This window comes from Petaurus breviceps, unplaced genomic scaffold (genome assembly GCF_028583685.1).
Source record: "Petaurus breviceps papuanus isolate PSGF00001 unplaced genomic scaffold, PetGlider_PUasm1.0 91041, whole genome shotgun sequence".
NCBI classification, from domain to species: Eukaryota; Metazoa; Chordata; class Mammalia; order Diprotodontia; family Petauridae; genus Petaurus; species Petaurus breviceps.
In genome coordinates this window covers 25,649,385-25,670,649 of record NW_027187400.1, presented here as the reverse complement: position 1 = coordinate 25,670,649, position 21,265 = coordinate 25,649,385, and the positions used below count along the sequence as shown (strand labels likewise).

Below are 21,265 nucleotides of genomic sequence, written 5' to 3'. Positions count from 1 at the left end.
GCCATTGCTGGCAGGATGGGTGGGGTCTGCCAGTGACTTTGGGGTTAAAAGAGAACCAGCAGCCCAGCCCAGCCACGCTTCCCCAGGGACCCTCAGGGGGTCTTTGGCTGCAGGAGTCCAGGACCACATGGTACAAGGCTCTTCCGCCTTGATTCCCATTGGGCATGATACAAAATGAGGAGCAGGTGGGATAGGGCGTGGGACCAGAGCCCCTGTGGCAAGAAGGGGAGGCTGGGAATGCCCAAAAGGAGACTGGCCTCGATGCCTCATCCCCATCCGCACTTCTCCTGTGGCTCATGACCTGACTCTGAAGCAGTTACCCAGACCCCCTCATGCTATAGATCTGGGCACTGCAGGCTTCATTCTTGTTGTCGTAACAACTTAGCTGGCTTTAGAACCCAAATGACCCCAGCAAACAGGGAAGGAAGCCTCGGCCAGACACCCAGGGTGCAGCAGGCTTGACCCTGCTGAGGAAGGCCTGGAGAATCTATCCCACGGTGGGTCACTGGGGCAGAGAAGAGCACTCACTTCTCCCCAGTGGCCATCCAGGGGCCTGGCTTTTATTTAATGAGCAAGAAAGCTTAGATGCCTCTCTCAACACCCACGTAGGAATTATCATCTTCCTGCCTTACTAGCCTTGGTTGGAATTTGTCCTGTGGGAAATAAAACTCTGTGCGCCTGTGAGTGCGCAAGCACCCCAGACTGTGTCCATTCCAAACACATGCTTACACGTAACTTTACTAAGTTCACTGTAACATTATATGACCAAAATTACCTAATATTTATTTTACACATACATATTTTCCCTGATTCAATGTAAGCTCCTTAAGGAACTTTCATTTTCATCTTTGCCCTTTCTCAGCCCTTATTAGCATAGTGCTGGATATACAGCAGGCACTTAATATGTGCCTATTAATTGGTTGACTCATTGAGCACAGAATCAGAGCTCTAGAGCTGAAAGAGACCCCAGAAGACATCTAGTCTAACCCCTCATTTTACAGATGAAGAAACTGAGATGCACAGAGGTAAAAATGATTTATCCAAAGTCACATAGGTAAGTCATCAAGAGGCAGGATTTGAACCCAGGGCCTTTGACTCCAGAGCCAGCATTTTCGCTGTTCCATATTCATATGCAAACTGCAGCCATGTTGAACTCTCAACATGCTGGTTCTATTTGTGTCCCCCTGTGCTTAACACACGCCTTTGCACATAGTAAGAGCTTAATAAATGTCTTCTTACTTTCTTTTTCTTCCTTCCTTCCTTCCTTCCTTCCTTCCTTCCTTCCTTCCTTCCTTCCTTCCTCCCTTTCTCTTTCTTTCTTTCTTTCTTTCTTTCTTTCTTTCTTTCTTTCTTTCTCCATTCATTGACACTTTCAGAACCATAGGATTCAGAGTTAGAAGAAGAAACATTAGATGTCATTCAGTACCCCAATTTAACAAATGAGAAAATGCCAAGGTTTTGGGATGGAAAGTGACTTGATCAAAGTGACACAACTGGTAAGTATCAGAGAGAATTTGAACCCATGTCCTCTGGCCGTCAAGTCCTTTGTTCTTTCCTGGGAGAGCTCTCCAGAGAACTCCTTCCTCCTACTGCGGCAGGAAGCACTCACCAAAGGGTCCACCTCGAGCCAGGTGGCCTCCAACGATGATGTCCCAGGCTGGCCTCGTCCATCCTCATGGGCCTAACAACGTGTAGCACTTCTAGGGCAGTATACTTGCTGATTGCTTCCTCATCTATTACTCACAACAACCAGCTAAGACACTGCCAAAGAAACACTCACAGCTGGCCGGCCAGCCTGCCCCGGGCTCTGATTTCTCTTCATCTTCCTGGGATCTAAATGCAAGGAGAAAGTTGAGGGGGATACAAGGGCTGGAGAGGAAGCATGAGAAGGATAGAGAGACATGTGACAACCAGATATTGGGGAGAATGAGTCCAAAATACAAAGCAAGTCATTCAACGAACAGACCAAAGTCATCAGAAGACAGATAAGTTAGAGAGAAGACCAAGCAGGGCAGCATTCTGATGGGAATGCAAGCTCCCTGAGGGCAGGGCAGGGACTCTTTCATTTTTGCCTTTTTACCCCCAGCTCCAGGCCTTGACATTCCAGGCTTCATATTCCTTCCCAAACAGGCCCCTAATTATCTCTCCTCATCTTCTTCACCCAAGTTCTTCCCCATGTATTGTGGAACCAGTGACAAAGGTCTTCCTCCACCAAAACATTCCATCTCTCCACCCCGGGAGTTTTCACTGGCCATCCCTCCTCCTCGCTTACCTCCCGGCTTCCTTAGGCTAACATCCAACCTTCTCTTTCTCCCTTTAAGGAAAGTGCCCTCCTTCCGGGATGATCGTTTATTTATTCCATCTATATTTCATTTGTACCCAATTGCTTGTTTCCCCATTTGGAACCTTAGCTTCTTGAGGGCAGGAATTATTTCATATTTTTGTATCTTGCAGAGAGCCATGAATACACACGGTGCTTAATAAATGTTTACTGATTTTGTAAATTCCCTTTGCACTCATAGACTCTCTGAATCTCTGGGCTGCAAGGAAGCTCAGAGCAAACCAGTCTACTCCACATTGAATGAGAATCCTCTCTGCCACCATATCCTATAAGTGGTCCTCCAAATTCCATTACCATAGGCACCTTTAGAAAAAAAATATATCAATATCTATATATATTTTAGGGACAGCTAGGTGGTATGGTACATAGAGCACCAGTCCTGAAGTCAGGAGGACCTGATATCAAATTTGCCCTCAGGCATTTGACACTTACTAGCTGTGTGACCCTGGGCAAGTCAGCTAGGTGGTATGGTACATAGAGCACCAGTCCTGAAGTCAGGAGGACCTGATATCAAATTTGCCCTCAGGCATTTGACACTTACTAGCTGTGTGACCCTGGGCAAGTCACTTAACCCCAACTGCCTTGCAATAAATAAATATACATGTATATGTGTGTGGGTATGTGTGTGTGTGTATATGGACACACACACACACTTCCAGTCTTATAGTAGTGATTAGGCAATTCTGCTGCCTGCTGCAGTGCTGTCTAGATAATGATGGTGGCAAAAGTAAATAATCATAAAACCTAATGACTGGGTAACCCCAGTCAAGTCAATTGAACTGATTAATACCCCTGGCAGCTCCTCAAGATTCTAAGTTACAGAGGAAGTACTGATCTGCTTTGAGAGAGGAAGTTTCCTTCCTCAGAGTTCCTTCTACCAGGGAAATCACTGGTTGGGTTAAAAAAGAAACCACGCCAGAAATAACTCCCTCCAGTACTTTACAGTTTCCCAAAAGCTTACGCTGGACAGTCTAAGCAGGATGGGCACATTTCACAAATGGGGAAGCTGGGGCTGAGTCAGACTTGCTCATGTTACAAAGAGAGAAGGGATGGGAACCAAGGTCCTCCTGGAGTGAGGGATCTTGAGTTCTAGAGCCCAGACCATAGCCCAGTATCTTCCGCTCCCTGGATTCCCAAATGACAGTAACACTTGACTTTGACATTGTATTTTAAGGGACATGAAGCATTTTCCAGTCACTGTCTCAACTGATATTCATAGCAGCCCTGTGATGTGGGTGCACTTGCTCCCTCCTTCCTTCCCTCTTGAGGCTTCAGTGACTTGTCTAGTCACACAGCTAGGAGATGTCAGACGCAGGATTCAAACTCAGGTCTCTGTGCACAAGTAAAAGGGGGGGGGCAGTTAGAGAGGTAAAAGGAGACATACCCCCCAAAATGCTCCTGCCTTCACAGAGTCTACATTCTGTCCTGGGTAATGCAATATTGGATCTCTCCAGCAACACAGACTCATGCCAAGAGGTCCCAGAAACCTCAATTCTACCCTGGAATGCACAGCTTAAAAGAGGGTCAATGGCTAGCACAATCTTAAGGAAGGAGGCAAAGGTCCGCTCTCAACGCCCCTCAATCTACCCAGCAGGGGCCTGCGTTAATGTTTACCAGAAGTTTAGAAACTCTCTGTTCCTTCTGTCACTATGGGGAACAGGAAAGAATTCTGGCCTGTCTAACCAAAAAAAAAAAAAGTTCCCACAATTCATCAGTGTCTTTTTCCCCTCTCATCCCAGCTCTGCAACAGATGAGGTGTACCTGGGACCTAGATAAACTGGAAAAGTTAACTAACTCATGAACTTTACTAAGATAGTAAACTTCACTAATGTCATAAACTTTACTAACATAGCAAACTTCACTAAACTTTACTAACATAATAAACTTTACTGATGCAGTAAATTTTAATAAGGTAGCTAACTTTACTAAACTTTTAAAAGTATGAAAGAAAAATAACTAACTTCCCAGACAGGGAGGAAAAAAAAAGCCCAAGACTTTATCTCAGAGGCAAGTTCTTTAGGAACAGATAGACCGGAAGTCGCAAGGCCATAAGCGGATGAGCACCTTCCCCCATCAAAGCTAGGCACAAAGACAAGGAGGCAAACCCCCAAAGGCTTGCGTTGTTCCTTGTCCTTAACTCCCAAACAACACCCAATAGCACTGGGGGTTTTAAAGGAAAGACCCAGGAAGTCAACTCAAGTCCATTGGTGATTTGATGAACTATAGAATGTAAGCTCCCTGAGGCCACGTGATTTTTTTTTTCTTTTCTCATTTTTTCTTTGCATTTCTAGCATCTAGCACCTAGGATTTCATAGTAACCTCCCAGGTCAGGAAACTCCCTTTACCAATGCAGGTTGTCACCCCTGAAACTTAGAGTCTCCAAGAGATGTCTAGAACACGGAGTGAATACGTGACTTGTTTAGGTTCACAAAGCCAATGTGATAGTTCAATGGGACTTGAACCAAGGTCTTTGATTTTGAGGGAGACTATCTAGTACTGTATTGTTGTTGTTCAGTCGTTTCAGTCATGTCTGACTCTTCATGGCCCCTCTGGGGTTTTCTTGGTAGAGATACTAGAGTGGTTTGCCATTTCCTTCTCTGGCTCATTTTTAAAGATGAGGAAACTGAGGCAAAAAGGGTTAAGTGACTTGCCCAGGGTCACACAGCTAGGAAGTGTCTGAGGTCGGACTGAACTCAGGAAAAAGAGTCTTCCTACCTCCAGGTCCAGCACTCTATCCACTGAGCCACCTAACTGCCTATTATTGTTATTACTATTATATATGCATATCATAAACATTAAATCATCAACTAAGCAACATGCATGTATTAAGTACCCACTATATGCCTGTCACAGTGCTGGGGAGAAAAAAAATGCTCCTGCCTTCACAGAGTCTACATTCTGTTCTGGGTAATGAAATACGGGATCTGTCTAGAGACACAGACACTGACACCTGGGAAATCAGAAAAGGCCCCTGAATGAGGCAGCATTAAGCTGAGCCCTGAAGGGTCTGGGACATTAAGAGATGGGCATTCTAGGCTTGGGGGGCCGCATGAGCCAAGTCATAGAGATGGGAAAATAAACATGAACAAATGCTCATTCAATCTGAATGAATGCCTAGTAAAGATCTGCAAAGTAAAACCAAATGTGGGTAAAGGAGCAAGACTGAGGCTGGGGAGAAGGCAGGACAAGGGGCACCAGCTGGGCCCGGCCTGCTCCTCCCTCCCAGCTTGCATGGAGCAACCAAGGGGGTGATTTGCATGCAGTGACCAAAGGCATGATGGGAGGTAAAAAGAAATTTTCTCACTGTAACTCAAGATAAAAGACTAACTCAAAAAGATGCAAGGTTATTAAAGAGTATACATGGCCCCATACACTCGTGTGTGTGTGTGTGTGTATGTGTGTGTGTATGGTATATATGCACATATATATTATAACAATTAGTGGCATTTACACAGTATTTTAGAGTGTGCAGAATGATTCACTGAGGGGAACAACACAGCAAGGTAGATGCCATAGGTCTTATTGTCTCTGTTCTACAGAGAAATCAGAGAAGCACAGAATTTTAGAGTTGGAAGAAACTCCAGCAGCTGCCTAGTCCAACCATTCCCAAGAGGAATTAATGAAATTTGGGTATAACCTATCCAGGAAGTCATCCAGCCCCTCCCTGAAGATGTAGGCCAGTATGGGGTGGGCCTATGGCCCAAGGCAGCCAATTCCATTCTTGAACAGCTCTAATTATTAAGAAATTTTCCTGCTATCAAGCCTGAATGAAGAAACTGAGTTCCGAGAGATTAAGTAACTCACCCATGGTCATGCAGCTTTTTAGTGTCAGAGACAGGATCTGAACCCAGGTCTTCAGAGTCTAACACTACCCAGTATGCCATTGCTGCCTCTCGGAAATAAATATATTTCCATCTGGAGGGGATGTGGAAAAATTGGGACACTAATGTACCATCAGTGGAGTTGTGAACTGGTCTAACCAGTCTGGAGAACAATTTGGTAGGGCTGAAAAACTGTGCATACCCTTTGATCCAGCAATACCACTACTTGGTCTATAACCCAAAGAAAATAAAGAAATAGGAAAAGGATCTTTTTGATCAAAAATATTTATAGCAGCTCTTTTTTTGTGGTGGAAAAGAACTGGAAATTGAGGGAATGTCCATCATTTGGGGAATGGCTGAACAAATTGTGGCAAATGATTGTGATAGAATACTACTGTGCTGTAAGAAATGATGAGCAGGTGGATTTCAGAAAAACCTGGAAAGACTTACATGAACTGATTCAGAGTGAAATGAGCAGAACCAGATCACTGTACACAGTAATACACAAGCAATATTGTAAGGCTGAACAACTGTTAATGACTTAGCTATTCTGATCAAGAGAATGACCTAAGACAATTCCAGAGGACCTATGATGAAAAATGCTATCCAACTCGAGAGATTCAATGAACTGAGTGCATATTGAAGCACACATTTTTCACTTTATTTTTCTTCGTTTTGGGGTGTTTTCTTTTACCACATGGCTAATACGTAAATGTTTCACATGACTTTCACATGTATAATTGATATCATATTGCTTGCCTTCTCAAAGAGTGAGGGAGGGAATAGGGAGAGAGAGAATTTGGAACTTTTAAAAATGAATGTTGGAATTTTAAAAAAAACCTAATTGGGGAATATTTAATGAAATAAAAAAATATATTATGAAAAATAAATGACTATATTTCCAAGTCAGGCCCTTCGGCTCATCTCTAAGATGACAGAGTGCTAGTAAGACCCTAAGAGGAGATCAGAACAGATCTGGTGTTAGGTGCCATTAACAATTACAAAGCCAAAAGCAGGAATAATAACAACTAAGCTGTGCATAACTTTAAGTTCTGCAGAACTCTTCACATGCCTTATCTCACTGGAGCCACCACCACCAGTTACAAAGAATGTTACCTTGTAAGCCTGAGGACCCACACATTCCATTCCCAGGGTTAAGGATCTCAGAGTAGAGGGGTAAGGACTTGCTAGACTCCTACCCGCTCTGCCTCAGGACAAGCCTTGAGATGAGGGAATGGGAGGAGACCCAGGGAAAGAGGAAATCTCGGGAGGTCCTGAGATCCAAAGAATAAAAGGAATAGATCAGACCAGACCAGGGAGAGAAAAAAGAATAAAGGATGGGAATGGAGGCTGAGGGTAGGGGAGAGAGAGAAAAGGAAAGGAAATTTAATCTAAACCAAATTAGCTGCATCCTTTCCTATGAGGTTGCCAGATAGATCAGTCACCAGACTGGAGATTCTGTGTATGGTGGAAAGAACAATGGATTTGCAGCCCCTGGGCGTGGTGCCCAGCTCTGACCCTGGCTGGCTATGTGATTCTAAGGTACTTTCTTTGGGTCTCACCATCAGATCATTTATCAAATGGCAGGACTGGACTAGGCACCTTCAAAGGTCTTGTCCCACTCAATCTGATCCTATAGTCCAAATATTCCCACCTGGATCTGGATAATTTTGGAATTAATTCATGAATAAGTGAAAGATTAGGCCAATCCGTAAATATGACCACTTCTCACAAAGTACCAGACCAAAAAAAAAAATTGGATGATGGCTTTAGAATCAGGAAGACATGAGTTTTAAAATCCTGACTCCATCATTTATTTAGCTGAGTGAACTTGGACAAATGCCTTAACCTCTTTGAGACTCAGTTTTCTGTAAAATGGGTATCTCTGCACTGCTTACCTCACAAGGTGAGTCAGAAGAGCATGTGGGAAAACTTAAACACACAGAGAGAGGGGGGGGGCACTGCTATCTTTGCTGGCAAGGGCTAGATTTACAGGGGTGGGGAACCTGTGTCCTCAAGGCCACATGTGGCCTTCTAGGTCCTCGGGTATGGCCTTTTGATTAAATCCAAGTTTTAAAAAGGGGATTTGTTCTGTGAAGTTTGGATTCAGTCAAAGACCTCACTTGAGGATCTAGAAGACCACATGTGGCCTTGAGGTTCCCCACCCTGGGCTAGAACTCAGTTCCTGTAAAGTCTAGATGTTATTCTATTACTAAAGTCTAGATATTATTCTGGATGTCATTCTATTACTGTGATACCTGTGACAGTGCAAAGTAACTATGCATGAGCAAATGGGAGTGGGATTTTCTGACACTAAAAATACATGCATTTACAAAAAGTGATGTTGGGAAACACCTGCCATTGCACACCCCTGCTCCACCCAGCCCAAGACACTGTGACCCCCCCCCCCCCCCCGGAGTTCTGGATCTCTAAAATACTAATGACTTCAAGGAAGTAGCCACGAATTAATTCTGCCTTTCCAAGAACTTCATAAGCATCCAATCGGTTGCCACGGCTTCTGCCTCCATAATCACTCCCTTCCCTCCATGGCCATCCCCACTGCATTTCACTGCCATCAGCAGCAGACCTGACTTTTGTCCTGCCACTGGACTTCAATGAATGGAAGAGAGTGAGGCTGACAACTTTGCTTGGTTCTGCCTCACTTAAATCCAACTCACAAGCAAGTCAAGACGTATCACCCTCAGGATGTAATTGGTCCTCTGCAAAGGACCACCACCCCTGGCTGAAGGCTTCCTCACCTGGACTCTTGTAATTACCTCCTAATTGTTCTCTCTGCTTCCAATCTCTTCCTTCTCCAACTGATTAGCAACAGCGCCTGACACACAGTCGGTGCTTAATAAATGTCTGCTTCCTTCCTTATGGTATCTTTAATATCCAAGGATAAGGTTGAAAAGGACTTGCTTGGAGATCAGGCTGTGGACATTTCACAAGAAAAAACAGAGTTTTGAGGTTTACAAATATTAATTCAACTGGTCTTCACAACAACTCTGAGAGTAGGTGCCACTATTATCTCCATTTTACAGTTGAAGAAACTGAGGCAAACAGGGTAAAGTGACTTACTCAGGGTCACACAGCTAGTAAATATCTGAAGCCAGATTTGAACTCACGAAGATGAGTCTTCCTGACTTCTGGCCAACTCTCTATCCACTGCAGCATCTAGCTGCCTCTAAGATCACAGGAAAATAGAATGGGGGCAGCAAGCATTCTCAGAAACAATCTGTTGCAATGCCAAGCAAAGGCAACTTCCCAAGGTTCAAAATACCAGCATAGCTGCTCTCCATTTTATTCAGTGAAAAATTAAGAACAGAGAAAATCAAAATATAGCATAATTCAAAATACAGCATTCATCAAGTGTAATTCAATAATCTCCAAGTACTACTCCACCCCTGGACATTATAATTCATTTAGTCAATCCCAAAGACCCTCTTCTAAGTACTACTCCACCCCTAGGCTGTACATTCATTTAGTCAACCACAAAACCCCTCTTCTCAAATGGAGATTAGTTTCCAATCATAAGTAAAGTACATTCATTTGTTCAATCACAGAGCACAAAAAAGTCAAAAGTTCCCCACCCTTGGATCACAATTGAATCTACCCCAGAGTTATAACAAGCTTAAGCACAGCATTTAATACCCAAAGAGAGGTCTTTTCTTCATCTTGAGAGAGGCAAGTTCTCAGCCATCTTTGTCCCTGGGGAGACAAAGCTTAGCAAGGCCACAAGATACATTGCCAGTATCTTCATTAATTCATTCTCTGTCTGCAGAACAGTCCTAGGACCCCTGAAAACATTAGCAAAACCCTCTCCCAGGATTTCTGTAAACATACAACAAGAAAATCCTTCTTCAGGGCTTCTGAACCAACAGAAAGGTTCCAGGACCTCTGCAACAACAGCACTGTCCTTCACCAGTGGACACAATTCACTCTCTGTCTGCAGGACAGTCTCAGGAGCTCTGAACCAACAGCAAGGTTCCAGAACCTCTGCAACAACAGGACTGTCTTTCACCAGTGGACAAATCTGGCAAAACAACATCAAAACAGACAAAGTACCAGCAAAACAGCCATGTCTCCTCAGTCCTTGGCAGCTCTGGGTGGCAGCTCTCAAAAGTCCTGGGCAATTCAAACTGGCCCTCAGCAATCCTCTCTGTCTCTCTCTGCCTCCAAGATGCTGCTTCCAAAAAGTTCTTCTGCCTCTCTCTTTGCTTGTGTCTCTCTAAATTTATGTCACCAGCTCCTCCCAGTTGAGCCCTCTCTTTTCACATCAACAAGTCCATCTCACAAGTGGGATTCACAAACTCTGGGTTTTAACATAATCAATCCAAAAACCAAGCCAATACAGGGGGATCTTTAAATTCCATTACTATTACATCTGTCAATCAAGTATTTATTAAATACCTACTATATGCCATGCACTGAATTGGTTCTGGGAATACAAAGAATGAAACCATCTCTATTCACAAGGGGCTTACATCGTAATGGGAGACACAAGTATGTGTGTGTATACATACAAATATATGTATATGTGTATGTCTGCATATAGGTAGATATATGTATGTAAATAGATACACACGTAGATATATTTATACAGATATAGACAAACTGCAGATCTATAGATATCCTTAACAAAAATCCAATAAATAGAAATATAAACAAGGTAATTAAATGAGTTAATTTAGGTAGGAGGGCATTAGCATTTGGGGAGATCCAGAAAGGCTTCAAACAGAAGATGATGTCTGAGGTGTGCTTTAAAGGAAGAAGCAAGGAGGAAGTTCATTCTGGGCATGGGAGATGGGAGTGTGAAGAACAGAGAGAAGACCAGTGTGGCTAGATCACAGAGACTGGGAAGGGGTGTAAGGTCCAACAAACTCGAAGAGCTAATCAGATTAGTTTACATTTTATTCTAGAGGCAATAAGAAGCAAGTGCATTTGACTGAGGAGAAGACTCACTTGGTGAGATCTGTGCTTGGAGAGCCAACCCTCCCAACTCCTCACTATACAGATGAGTTAAATGACTGGCCCAAGGTCACACCATTACTAAACAGGGGTGGGATTTGAAACCAGGTCCTCTGATTTCAAAGGGAGAACTCTTTTCCATTCTTACTACACCAAAAAGCTTCTGAAAGTCTGGTTGAGCCCATGGTTCTGCTCATCTTCCCTCTCAGGGGCCTTTCTGAAGACTGCCATCAGAGGGTCAGTGACAATCAGGAGACAGTAATGACATCACAACCTCCAAAGTCCTCCTACATACTAACCATTCTTTGTGGGGCTTGGGACAAGGGGACCTTTAAACATTGTCTCCCAAACCTTCATCCTGGAGGTCCTGGTTGGACTGCTGGATGGCCTGATGAAGCCTCTTTCCAGGTGGCTGCTAACTCCCATCAACTGCCTGGAATAATCTTTCTCCCAGTCTAACCAGAACTGTGTCTTTTGTGTTGTCTCCCCCATTCAGATGGGAGTTCCCTGAAGGCAGGGACTTTTTTTGGCCTTTCTTTGTCTCCCCAGCCCTTACCAGAGCCAGGTAAATGACTTACTTGTCACCAGCTATTTATTACCTGGGCTAGGCAGCACCAAATCAACTGTCAAGTCAACTTTGTAATGTATATGATATGGAAAAATCAACAGAGAAATAATGAAGACAAATTCATTTGAGTAGAAGGGAAAATTAGTTTTTATAGTGGCTTAGGGGATATTAAGAGCTATAGATAAAGATTTTTTTAAAACTCCAAGGATGTAAGCTTGAAATATGAATTAATTGGGGGGAGCTGTCTGGATTGATAATTTCATCAGTGTGGGGAACTCCGGGTGTGAGAACTCCCTCTGCTGATCTAAACTAGTGACTCATCTGTAAGAAGCAGCCTTAGACATAGACTTGAAACTCTTGAAGAGCCACCATGTTCCAAACACAGAGTCTAGATTCAGGTGATCCTAACTCTAAGGCCACCTCTTTCCACTAACCGCCAGGCCTCTGCCTCTTCTCTCATGAATTATGTAGGCAGATCAGGGATAAAAGAAAAAAAGTCTTTCAAGTGCAGGATTCAAGGTATAACTGTCCCAGGGTTAAGTGACAGACATTTCTATTCCAAAGATCCTGGGGGAGTTCATCAGTACAGGCCTTTGACGGTTGGACACCATGGACCCCATGGACCCCAAGATCTGGGGGTCCTAATCCCTTTTTCACCAGAGTAGATTGAAGATAAAGGTGATAAAGGTCCCACCCCGGTAACAATGGGATGGATAAGGGAGCTGCTAAGAGAACCTGGAGTATTCCCTATTTATTGGAGAAGTGGAAATTTACTAAGGAATCCCTCTGAACTTCCTGCTGGCCATTCCAGCTCCCTAGAATTCCACAAAGCATTCAGCACAGTCCTAGGCGCAGAGTAGAAAATACTCAATACTCCCAACGATAAGGGGCAGTCTGATCTACAAATGTTGATTACTGAAATTAGATGGCAGACAGTGCGATCTTATGTGGGGAGAAAATGGAAACCCTTCCAGTGTTCTGGATATAAAAACACAGAGGATAACGATGCTCAGCTGGGCTCCCTTTGACTTTGGGGGAGAGAGGACATGTCCACCACCAGATGTGTGAGGGACGAGATCAGCCCCTTTCTGTCTGTCCCCAAAGGACAGAGACAGGTACGCTGCATGGAAGGTGTAGAAAGGTAACACGTATTGGGAAAACACTGCCCAACAATGAGCGCAATGCAGAAGTGGAATGTGTTACCGCTTTGGGAGCTTCTGAGGCTTGCCTTCATTTGGAGTCTTCCAGCAGAGGCTGTCTAAACATTGGTCAGATTCTATTACAGATGGGATTCTTTCTCAGGTCTGGGTTGGCCTAGGTGGCTACTGCAGTCCCTTCCATGGAACAGGTTTCATATATTTAATGACGGTCCACAGACAGACCAAGAGACTGGGGTGGCAGAATGGCAGGATGAAAAGAAGGCTGAATTTAAAGCCAGACAACCTGGGTTTCAATCCCAGCTCTGCCCCTTCCTATTCGTTTGACTTTGGTTAAGTCACTTGATGGCTTGTGCCTCAGTTTCCACATCTGTAAAATGAGAGGTTTGGACTACATGACCTCTAAGAACTCTCCCAGCTCAAAATGTAGGATTTTATAAAAAATTTATAAATTTATATAATTTATATTATGTAAATATAAATATATAATAAATATAAATCTATATTATACAGAAATATAAATATAGAAATTATATAATTTATAAGTAATTACATAATTTATAAAAATTTATTTATATAACATCACAACCCCACAGTAGAAAAGTTTCTTGGGGACAAGAACCATTGTTCATTTTTGGTTTTGTTTCTCTGGTACCTAGTACAGTGCCTGGCAAAAAGGGACAGAAACTGGACCCGTGATTTCATTGGCAAAGGGAGTTCCTGGTGAGGCTCTTCCTCTACCAATCCAGGCTGGCGCCTCCTCTTGTAACTTATAGGCTTAGGAATTGTCTGAGAGAGCCAAGTGGTTAAGTGACTCACACAGGGTCACTAAGCTAGTATGTCACAAAGGCAGGTCTTCCTAGCCCTGAGGCCCTCTCTCTCCACAGCCCCATGCTGACTCTCATACCACATGTTGTCATTGTTTGCTGCTTCTTTATTTGTGTTTGACTATCCATGACCCAATTTTGGATTTTCTTGGCAGAGATACTGGAGTGGTTTGCCATTTCCTTCTCCAGTTTATTTTACAGATAAAGAGACTGAGGCAAGCAGGGTAAAATGACTTGCCCAAGGTCACACAGCTAGTAAGCTGCATTTGAACTGTGATCTTCCTAACTCCAGGCCCAGCACTCTATACACTGTGGTGCCACCTAGCTGACCCAAGCTGTACAATTAATAAATGACTGCTGAATTGGGACAGGACGTTAGAAATCACAGATATAGAACTAGAAAGGGCCTTGGAGGCCATCTGGTCCAACCATCTTATTTTACAGACTGAGGAAACTGAGGCCTCAGGAGGTCAGGGAACTGTTCCACAATCATCCAAATAGCATGCATCTTAAGAGTCTGCAGATACCCTGTGCATTTAGAAAAGTCAGCTCATCCTCCTAAGAAAAGGTCGCTTTTCCTGAAGGAAATTTAGAATTTGAATATTCATTCTAAAGCTCTCTCTCAATTGGGAAACTTGCTGGCTCTCCCCAAGCATCTTGGTGCCACAATGCAGTGTTTCTTACACTAACGCTAGGGTCGGGGTAGGGCAGGGCTGGAGGGAACACTGGGAAGGGGCACTTCTGTCTTATACACACTCATCTCATCTCTCTGAAAGGAAACATCCGAAGCCTCTCACCCTGGCTGACAGTGTTCCTTTTAAGTTTCAAAATGACATCTGAAAGAGTGAGCGGCTTATTTTTTTTTTCTTTGAGCCTACATCCATTTCATCCAATGAGCTGGTCTGGATACAGGCAAGGAGGTAAGGGCTTCGATGATGAAAAAAAACACTTGAGATCTGAAGAGGGAATTACTGTCTCGTTTAAAGACTGCAACAGCAGCAGCGGATTATGTCAAAGAGGAAGAAAAGAGGTCTGCCTTTGGAGAGGCTGGAAACCTGCACTCTGGAGAATAAAGTCAGGAGTGCTGTGCCCACAATGATAGGCTCTCTTGTCAACAAACCAGAAATAGTTGGGAATTTAAGAGTCTTGTTTGATTTTTTTTAAATCTCATTTGACTGTTTTTGCTGATTATAATTCAGTATTTTTTTTTACTGCTATATAAAAAGTTGAAAGAAAGTAAGATTTGGATTTGAATGCTACTTATGGGACCTGGATCTCAGTTTCCTCATCTATAAAGTGAAAGAGAAAACTTTAAGTCTATTGCCCCATGAGATAACGGTCCCTGAAAATAGATAAGGAATCACACTTCCTTCCTCTTGGCTTCCAAATGCTCCATATGTTGTCACAGATGTAGTCTATGTATATGTTGTTTTTGCTTGTTTTTCTTTGTTATAAGGTAGGATTTAATTCCTGGGAAGGAAGGATTTATTAAGCGAATACTATGTGCCAGGCACTGTTCTAAGTGCTTTACAAATATTCTCTCATTGATCCTCACAACAACCGTCAGAGGTAAATAGTATCATTACCTCCATTTTACAGTTGAGGAAACTGAGGCAAGCAGTGCGTGACTTACCCAGGGTCACACAGCAGGTAAGTGTCTGAGGCCAGATGTGAACTCATGGCTTCCTAATTTCAGGCCCAGAGCTCTCTCTCTACCACTCAGCTGCCTCTACAAGTTGGGAGTGGGGTATAGATTGCATCAATAGTAATAGCTTGGGGTGGCTAGGTGTCACAGTGAATAGAGCACTGGCCCTGGAGTCAGAAGGACCTGAGTTCAAATCCAGACTCAGACAACACAAGAACTATCAGTGTGGCCTTGGGTAAGTCACTTAACCCCAACTGCCCTCCAAAAAAACAAACAAAAAAAAGTAATAGCTTATGTAATAAAAACTAAAGGGATCAATAAAACTTATTGTAATAAGTTTAAAAAAAAAACCCTATAGTTCTGGGATTTGATGATTTGATCTCATGTAGAGAAACACCATTAAGTGTTTATCTGCTTTTAATTTGCTTTATTGAGGTCTGTATTTTAATGTATCCTAATGATGGTTTTTCTTGATAAAAAAAAAAGTATGTTAGTGCCTTTGCTACAGAAAGTTTGGGTAAGGGGGAAAGCCAATGGTATTTGACTATACAGGATTTGCCTGGCTGAGAAGCTGCAGTTCTGCATATCTGGGGGCTCAGAGCTCTTGTGAATGTTACTAATGATATGTCTATTGCAAAGCCATGTTCACTCAAGACCCTTGCTCTAGGCTAAAATACTTTAGCAGATAATCTTGATCTCCAGCCTCCCTACCAAGCAGAGGATGGATGGCACACAGACCTGGGGTCGCTGGTAGAAGGACCCCTCTGACCTGTGTACTTCCTCTATCCTTTCAATATTCACAGGGGTGGTGGGGCAGGTGAACCAAAGGGCATTGCATGCTCCCTTCAGTGGCTTATGTCCATCTCCAGCAGACAGGTTTTTCTGAACAAGGAGCCTTTGGATTTCTTCCACCCTCAGATGTTCGCAAAAGTTCAGGCTGCCACTAATTAGTCTTCAGTGTCTATCAACCCAAAAACACATTTATTAAGCACCTGTGTCCATGGCATGAGTGGGGAGACAGTTGGCTTTCAAGTGGAGAAAGTCTGGGTTCAAATATCAACTCTGGGACTGGATGTGTGACCCTGGGCAAGTCAGTTAAACCTTTAGCATCAAAAGCAATCAACTCTAGGTAACTGTCCTGAATGCTAAGACTTACCTGCTTTGAGACTTGCTGCAAAGGAAGAACCCACTAGCATATGGTACAAGACATTTTCTCTATATTGATGAAATCACATAGGTTAAAAGGTTTGGCCCCAAAAAGGAGACAGGAGAAGGTACCTAGTCCTGATTCTTTGCAGATGTGGGGGGTACTCTGAGTGGGAAGTTCTACACGTCAAATTTGTGTGATACATTGGTTAGTTTTGTGGAACTGCTTTTTTCTTTTTAACTATTTGTTATAAGGGATGACTTCTTGGAAGGGGAAGGAGAAAAAAGAAATAGGAAATATAGTTGATATAAAAATGAATATCAATACACATAATTAAAAAAAAAAGGTAGAAGAGGAAAAAAATCATAAGTCTGCTCCAAAACAATGTACTAGGTGCTAGGGATGCAAAGACAAAAACCAAAGTCAGTCCTTTCCCTCCAAGAGTTTACATTCTCCTGTTCAAGTTTCCTTGCATAGGTGGTACACTATGGCACACCAGGGACCTGAGTCCCTGGCAAAAGGATCCTTCTGTCCTGAACACCTCTCCCTAGAGGCAGCTGGATAGAGTGACAAGAAGAAGGTCAAGAAGACTCATCTTGGGGCGGTTAGGTGGTGCAGTGAATAGAGCACTGGCCCTGGAGTCAGGAGGGCCCGAGTTCAGATCTGGCCTCAGATATTTAACATAAAAAAAAAAAAAAACCTAGCCATGTGACCTTGGGCAAGTCAGTTAAACCCAATTGCCCTCCAAAAAAAAGCAAAAAAAAAAAAGACTCATCTTCATGAGTTTAAACCTGGTCTGACATTTACTAGCTGTGTGACCCTGCGTAAGTCACCTTACTCTGTTTGCTTCAGTTTCCTCATCTGTCTAATGAGCTAGGGGAGGAAATGGCAAACTGTTCCAGTATCTCTGCCAAGAAAACCCCAAATGGGGTCACAAAGAGTTGGACAGGTCTGAAAACGAGTGGACAACTCCCTGCTTTTCAACACTCAGAAGGGTTTTGGGACAAGTGAACCAAAAGGCAAGGAATGAATGTTTATTCTGAAATTCTTCCTGTTCAGATTCTCAGAGGAACCTAGCTTAACCAACTCCCTGATTCAGCCGGTTAATCAAGTTTCAAGGAGTTTAAAAAATCCAATTATCTAAGTCATCTGTGCAGTGGAGATGGGCGCTCACTGTGAAGTGAAATAGCTTTCAGGTAATTATGCTGATCATAAAGAATAATGATGGCTATCCACATCGTAGGAGAGACAGGAAGACCCTGTGCTTGAGTCCATGCTGATTGTGTGACCCTGGACAAGTCATTTAATGTAGGGCCCCAGGTGACTCTTATGTGGCAAAGCAGACATTGCCCAGCACTGGTGGAGGAAGCTTCCTCCCTGGGAATTCCCCTATGTCAGTAAAATCACAAGTCAGGTCAACAAGTCAATGACATAGCATTTAAGAGTTTCCAATAAGCCTGTGAAATGGACAGTAGAAGTATGAGGGCATCCATTTTAGCACTAAACCAGTGGGTCCCCAGGAGCAGCCCAGGAGGCAAGCTCTCCTACATCCAGATTCCAGCTTTGATGCTGACTCTAGTCCTTGCCGGCCTTGGGACTCAAGCTTCTTCATCTACTTAAGTTAGCTAAGAGGCAACTAGATAGAGGGGGCTGGACCTGAAGTCAGGGAGACTCGAGTTCAAATCCTGTCTTCAGACACTTACAGGCTGTGTGAATGGACGAGTCACTTAACTGGTTTCTGCCTCAGTTTCCTCATCTGTAAAATGGTGATCCTAACAGCGCCTTCCTTATAAGGTTGCTGTGTTGTTATTGTTTGTCTTTCATTCTCAAAGAGGACCATGACATCAGGGAGGTGATGCCATGACATGTGAGTGAACTGGATTTAAGGAAGGCAGGGCTGTGCAAAGTCACCAGCCTCACTTTTTTCTCTAGAGCCATCTGGGTCCAGTGGCCACAGACACATCAGGACGACTGGAGAGGGCCCCCAGGGTGGCTGTGAGGCTGGAACGAGATTATATTGTAAAGTAGCTTGCAGATCTTAAAGTTCGATGTAAATGATAAGTATCATTACCATTAGACCAGGGGTTGTTAATCTTTGCAGAGACCTCATTATAATGGGTGTGCAGTTTTTAAATCCTTCATTGAAAGAGATGCTAAATTTCAGTTGGAGATTAGTTAGATCAAAGGGGGAATGCTCTCCCTTACAAGTTCATGGTCCGTGTCCACCCAGTCAAGAACCTCTACATTGGCTCCAAATCTGGGACTCTCTGACATTCTGTCACCTCTCTGAGAGCAGTTTGTCCTGTGTGGCCCCAGAGGGCAGAAGCAGGAGCAGAGGGTCCAAGACAGAGAGACAAAAATGTTAGCCTGATGCAAGAGAAAACTTTCTGAGAGTTACAGATGTGAACTGGGCAGCTCTGGGGGGCTGTCGGCTTCCTGTCACTGGAAGTCTGTATGGCAGCTGGCAGAATGCAGACGATGGGATTCCTGCTTAAGTTTGGATGGTACCAGACGGTCTCTGAGGGCTCCTCTAAGGCAGACATGCTAGAATTCCTAAGGACTCCATTCTCCGAAGTGGAGAGGCAGGCCAACACAGTGGGGAAAGAACAGGCCTCAGAGAGAGGAGGCCCATGGTTCAAATTCCACCTTTTGACACATACTGGCTATGTCATCCTGGGTAAGCCACTTATACCTGTGCCCCCCAATCTAGGTTATTTAGAAACTAAAATACCTTTGGGATAGGGCCTGAGGAAGTCTTGCAAAATCAAGGAATTACAGAACCCTACCCCCAACACCCCCAAAATGTGGCTTTCAAATTTGCTGAGTCATGGTGAAAAATCCTATGAAGAAAGATGGATAGACACATGGGAACAAATAATATTGGGAGGAAGAGAGTGAAGAAGGCAAATTACTATTCTACTTTTCTTTTTCGTTATCAAAGACCCAATGTTTACTCCAAACCCAGAGTAGAAAATTCTTTCTTATGTTATTGAAATCTATGGGACTTTTCCTTATCTGATGTGAGGGCCAGAGAAAGAAAGAGAGATAGAGGGAGAGGGGGAGAAAGACAGAGAGACAGAGACACACATAGAGATAGACACAGGGACAGAGAAAATGAAATAAATGCACAAATAGAAACCAATAAAGACAGACACAGATTAATAGAGAGATGGAGGCTCCGTGTGAGGCTGGTAAAGAAGGCAGAAGAACAGGTTTTCCCCAAATCTCACCCACTCCACAGGAGATGCCCTTCCACAGGGATGGGCCATAGAGAACAACACAGAGCTGCCCCGTCTTTCCAGAAGCCCCTCTTCCCCTGGGGAGAACAGCCACCATGCTGTTAAGAAGCCCCACTGCCCAGATGTTAAACAATGCTCCTTTTTCTCCCTCTGACTCCGTTTTCTCTTCCTCCACCCCCACAACCTCTTCTTTCAAGGGGAACAGAGCACAGTGAGACAGCCCTTGAATTCTCTCCTGAGGGTTTTTATTTTCAAGGGGTTAAAAAAAAGATCTCCTGGTGATAGGATTTGGCCTCACCAACTGGCCACCACTAAACAACCAGGTCCGGGAATAAACCCTCGCTTTTCCTAAGGCCTTGAAAGGACAAAAATGCCTCTCTCATTTTTGTCTCTTTCCTCTTCCCCAGGAGTCAAATTCCTTTAAGAATTTGACCCTTCCTTCCTTTTAACCCCCTCTCCTTCTTTCCTTTCTTCCTTCTTTCTTCCCTCTCCTTTCCTTCCCAGAAACTTATTTTCCATACTAACCCCCCACCCCCACCCCCAATACTGAAGGAAGGCTCTCTCAGGAAAGGGAGAAACAGAGAGACACAGAGAGAAACACAGAGCGACACACAGAGAGAGACAGAGAGAGAGAGAGAGAGAGAGAAATAGAAACAGAGACAGAGAGGAGAGACACAAGAGAGAGACAGAGAGACACAGAGAGAGAGAAAGAGAGACAGAGAGAGAGAGAGAGAGAGAGAGAGAAGAGAGACACAAGAGAGAGAGAGAAAGAAATAGAGACAGAGACAAAGAGACAGAGACACACACACACAGAGAAATAGAGAGAGAGAGAGCAGAGAGAAACAGAGAGAGAGAGAGAGAGAGAGACAGAGACAAAGAGACAGAGACACACACACACAGAGAAATAGAGAGAGAGAGAGCAGAGAGAAACAGAGAGAGAGAGAGAGAGAGAGACAGAGAGCAAGAGAAGAGAAACACAGAGAGATTTTTACCTGCACTGTAGCTGAGGTCCTCAGCTGGGAACCAGGAGTGGAGATGCAGTCAGCTCCCACCCGTCTGACCTGTCGGACTCATTCACCGGCCTCTGGGACTGGTAGAGCTGCCAAGTGCCAAGCCGAGCTCCAGCACTGGCCTGCCCGCCTCCCTGACGGGAGGTGCTGCTACACAGAGCCAGACAACAAAAGACACCTGCCTGCTCAGTGCTCAGGTGGACCCACCCTCCAGGCAGCCCCCACACCTGCCCGCCCTGACCAATGAGGCAGAGACATCTTTCCTATGAGTCACTTGGTTTCAAAAACCGAAAGCTGATGAAGACAAAGGAGCAAAGAGGAAAAACCAGGGGTGGGGGAAGACATCAGATTAAGAGCTGCAAAGGACTGGGGAGATCAACTAGTCCAACACCTTAATTTTACAGATGGGGAAACTGAGGCCCAGAAAAGGGGAGTGACTTGGCCAAAGTCACACAGTCAGTAAGTGACAAAGCCAGACCTGAACCCAGGTCCTCCTCCCAGCAACCTTCCCCCCTTCTCCACCACCAGTGAATCAAGAG

The 21,265-nt window shown here is 44.0% G+C and overlaps 1 long non-coding RNA gene across 1 annotated transcript; it reads right to left on the bottom strand.

Moving 5' to 3' along the window:
- Nucleotides 1-1,309: 1,309 nt before the first annotated feature.
- LOC138154222 (uncharacterized) lies at nt 1,310-20,938 on the bottom strand. Its single transcript, XR_011166577.1, has 4 exons — nt 20,709-20,938; nt 8,940-9,096; nt 2,846-3,673; nt 1,310-2,736 (listed from the first exon to the last, which is right to left on the bottom strand). It is a non-coding gene; the product is annotated as an uncharacterized lncRNA (long non-coding RNA).
- Between the last annotated feature and the right edge of the window lie 327 nt (nt 20,939-21,265).